At 42.9% G+C, this 4767-nt stretch overlaps 1 long non-coding RNA gene across 1 annotated transcript in view; it reads left to right on the forward strand.

Annotated features, from left to right (window-relative positions):
- LOC144684160 (uncharacterized) overlaps positions 1-4767 on the forward strand; it is a 52596-nt gene that overhangs the window by 9258 nt on the left and 38571 nt on the right. The gene's annotated exons all lie outside the window — the stretch shown is intronic.

The following is a 4767-nucleotide window of genomic DNA, read 5'->3' on the forward strand; positions in this document are numbered from 1 at the left end:
AATTTGTCCCTCATGCCTTCATCTTTTCCTTTATTCAACTTTAAAACCCTTGCTTCAGAGTGAACTACCTCACTTTCAAACATAAAATAAAATTCTATCATATTGTCGTCACTCATCCCTAAAGGTCCTTTTACAACAAGATTATTAATTAGCCCTTTTTCATTACATAACACTAGATCTAAAATAGGCTATCCTCCAGTCAGCTCCTCAACATACTGCTCTAGAGAACACTCCAGAAACTCGTCTTCCACAGCATTAGCGCTCAGTTGGTTTACTCATATTCTATACGCAGATTGAAGTCACCTATGATTACTGTATTGCCCATGCTACATGCTGCTCTCATCTCCTGATTAATACCCACATTACCAGTACTGCTTGGTGGCCTATAAACAACTCCAACCAATGTCTGCTGCTTTTTGCTGTTTCTTGGCTCCACCCAAACAGATTCCACACATTATTCTTCTGATCTGAGATCATCCCTCACTAAAGTACTGATCCCATCTCTTATCATCAGTGCAACTCCACCTCTTTTCCCTTCTTGTCTGTCCTTCCTAAATGTTTAATATATTTCAGGAGTGGTGTCTTAAAGGATGAAAGTGAAGTGGAGAGGCCGAGAGGTGTAGGGAGGGAATTGCAGAGCTTGGGGACTAAGCAACTGTAGGTACAGCCTCCAAAGGTGGAGCAGTTATGATTTAGAATGCTCAAGAGGCCAGAATAAGAGGACTGCAGTTATCACAGAGGATTGTGGGGCTGGAGGAGATTACAGAGATAGGGAGGGGCAAGGCCATGGAGGGATTTATAAACAAGGATGAGAATATTAAAATCAAATGTTGCTTGATTGGGAGCCAACGTGGATCAGCGAGCACAGGAGTAACAGAGGAACAGGACTTGCTGCGAGTTAAGACTTGGGAAGCAGAGTTTGGGACAACCACAAGTTTACAGAGGGTAGAATGTGGGAGACCAGTCAGGAGTACACTGCAATAGTTGAGTCTAGAATTAACAAAGGCATGGATGAGGGTTTCAGTAGTAGATGAGCTGAGACAAGGGCAAAGATAAGCGATGTTGCGGAGGTGAAAATAGGCAGTCTTAGAGATGGCGCACATATGCAGCCACAAGCTCATCTCAGGATCAAATGTGACACAAAATGTTGAATTAATCTCAGATTGCTGCCAGGGAGAGGGATTTTGTTGGTAGTTAGGAAACAGAGTTTGGAGTGGTGATCAAAAATAATGGCTTCAATCTTCTCAATATTTGGAGGAAATTTCTGTCTATCCGGTACTGGGTGTCCAATAGAATGTTTGGTAGGATTGTACTAATTCAAGTCTTAGTTAGCTTGAAATGCTACATGGTAAAGTTTAAGAATGGATAATTATGAAACCATCCTATTCACCAGGAAGTGGTTCCAAAACAAAACTACTATTAATATTTAACTTCTAATCCAAACAGTGGATAAAGAATCAATCCCAAAATACTTTTGCCAAAACATTCTCTTGACTGTATCCAGCCAAACCCACACATTCCAGATATTTACTCCCAGGTATAGAGATTGTTTTCTGCATGAATCCATCTCTGTTCATTTCAAATGTGTTTAAATATATCTGTGTGATCAATGTGAGCAATAACGATCCACATTTCAAATTTTTCATCCCTGTAATAATAACCTGTTATCAAAATCTGAGTTCTTTTGTAAATAAAATGGCAGTTTATCTCGCGCTTAATAATAGGAGTCATAACTTGACAATTGAGTGCGCTGACAATTTTAATGCTGTTTACTTTGAGAGGCACTGCCTGTAGAAAGGAATGAAGGGAAATACTAAAAAAAATAGTGAACTTTTGTCTCTCCAGCAGGATGATTGGCATCTCTCACATTCTTAATCATTATCATTTCTTTTATTAAAAGTTGCTGACATGTTAAAGAACACAATCAATTGTCCGAACACTGGTGAAGCCCGTTGGCATTCTGAGTATTCATATCTTTACTTTTCAACGATTACAAAAGAAAACTCTCCGGAAATATTAATTAATTATCAGGTATTTAAAAGAATGTAAAACGAAATATACAGTAAAAGAAAAAAAACTTAATTCACAGTAATCCTCAGATGAAATAAAACCAGAAATTCTTACGTCAAAATGGTGCGATGCTGATGCATGTTGGATGGTGCATGTGTGACTGCCGTGACAATAAGCAAGAAAGACTTGCATTTATAAAACTTGCTTATCAACTCCCTCAGGAATGTCTCAAAGTAAATCGCATATAATGAAATATGCCAAAGTGCAGTGACTGTTATTATGTAGGCACACATAGCAGCCATTTTACAAGCTGCTAGATTTGTAAATGTTAATGGGATGAATGATCAGTTCACTTGTTTTTGGTGGCATTGACTGAGGGACAGGGGTGGGTGGGCGGAGAGGGTTGGGAAGCGCTGGTCAGGACACTCGGAGAACCCATTACACTTCTTTGAATAGTGTCATGGTCTCTTTAATGTCAACCTGATCCATCAGAACAGGCAGAAAGAAATTTTTTTCAACCTCTCCTCTGGAGGTTGATTTTTGTGACAATGCAGTAAACCCTCAGTGCTATGTCGGAGTGTCAGAATGATTTTGAGTTCAAACCCCTGGGGCTGAATTTTTGGGCCCCGCCCAGGTCAGGAACGGAGGCGAATGGGGGCCGAAAATGCAAGCGCTGGCTGTTGTACGGGTTTCCTGACCCTGTTCCCAGCACCAGCCATTTTTGTTGAGGCGATCTCAAGGCTGACAAGGTTACCTTGCCAGCCCCACAAGGCAAGGAGCCAATTAAGCTAATTCTTTCGAGTTATCAACAGTCACAGATTGCAACTCTTTTGAGTACAATCACAGTTCTTGGTTTCCGGGAGTGGGACATGTACCCACAACCCTCTGATTCAAAGGCGAGGGTGCTATGGACTGAGCCACAGCTGACACCTCCCAATTAAGCTAATGAAGAACCTTGTTAACCAAAGCTAAAGGAGGCAGACTGGAATTTTCCAGTTGGCCTCCGATTTCCCGACTTGACTGGAGGACATTTAACTGCTTGGAGGTGGGCAACCAGCAGGAGGCTGGGGGGGGGCCAACATTCCACACAGGCCTCCAGGCTGTCCCTACTGCCACTACCCACCATTCCTCTGTCCCTCCTCCCCTCCCCTCTGCCCCCCCACCCCCCCACCCCCACAGCAGTGGTCTGTCTCCTGAATCTATTGGTGAGGAGCACCTCCATGTTGAAGCTGTTACAGTGTCAGAATTATAAAGATGAAACCTTTAACCTTAGCCAGAACTTGACCCAATTTAAATAAATACTTACTGCAGCCTGCTTCTCATGCTGGAAGGTCTCTGACTGACCGTCCCACTTCAGGACCCCATCTGCTGCCCTTCACTGAACAGGGAACCTGTCTCCAAGCTTAATTAAGGAGGCACCGCCTCAAAAATCCCAAAGAGTGACTGTTCCCCCATGAGGGTGGGTTCAGGGCCCGGAAGCAGTCCCAGCTTCCTTTTCCAGCCCCTGAAGGGGAAAATTCAGCCCCTGGTATGGAATTCAGGTTAACACAATCTCTGAGCTAAATGCAAGAGTATTATTAACTGAACCAAGTGGCCCATATCAGATCCCTTACCTCTCTGAGCTTTACCCCATCACAGCAGATGCCTGCAGTGGGAAAGCCAGGAACATTAAGGAGAGGGGAAAACTCAAAGAAGGATAGAAAAAAAAACTCCTTTCATGATAATAGGTCCACTAATATTGGAACAGAATTTGGATCTGATCAGACTTCCCTAGACTGCAACTGCAATCCTCAAAGGATTAAAACAAACTTGTGTTTTGGCTAAAGTTAAAATTTTCATCTCTATAAATTTCTGACGTTGTAATGCACGTAATTTTCTAGGAAGAGTCTACGCTAAATAGCATATGGTAGAACAAGTTCCAAGTAAACTTAAGTGGCCTTATTGGGAATTAAACTAATCTAGACTTACACTTCACTGCAGTACTGAGAGAGTGCTGCACTGTCAGAGGTACCAACTTTCCATTGAAATGTTAAACCAAGACCCTGTCTACCTCCACATGTGGACATAAAAGATTCCATGGCACTTTTAAAAGAAGAGCAGGAAAGTTCTTCTGGTGTCCTAGGCAACATTTATCCTTCAACCAAAAATGCCAAAAGCACATTATACAATCATTTATTTCTGATTGTGGGAGCTTGCTGTGTGCAAATTGGCTGCTGTATTTCCTAAATTATAACAGTGACTAAGCTTCAAAAGTTCTTCAATGTCTGTAGAGTGCTTTGGGATATGCTGAGTGTTTTACTTCTTTCCCGATTGGACTGTATTTTTAAACCATTAGACAATTAGAAAGCATATGCATGTAAAAGGTTAATGTTGTTTCAGACACCAGTTTCCTTTAGGGAGCTGCTCATCCCTATAGCTCCTGATATGCAGGGGGAGGATTTTCCCCTTGTCAGGCGAACCCGGGAGCGGCCGCGCAACAGTTCACCGCCTGCGATCGGGCCCCAACTGCGATTTCACACTGGCTGGCCAATTAACGGCTAGCTGATGACCTCAGCGCTGCCTGGGTAGGGGTGGGGAGCAGCGCGAGCGCTGAAGTGTGCGCATGCATGGGGGTGCACTCAGTGAAAGCTCCCTGAAGGTACAGAGCTGCCTCGGGGAGCTGAAGATTTTTAACATGAGAAGTAAAGATTTTAGAAATAAGGGGAACATGTCCCCACATATGACTCTGTCACATGAACAGGGACATGTGAAATACGA

The sequence above is a fragment of the Cetorhinus maximus genome, chromosome 9, assembly GCF_964194155.1.
Source record: "Cetorhinus maximus chromosome 9, sCetMax3.hap1.1, whole genome shotgun sequence".
NCBI classification, from domain to species: Eukaryota; Metazoa; Chordata; class Chondrichthyes; order Lamniformes; family Cetorhinidae; genus Cetorhinus; species Cetorhinus maximus.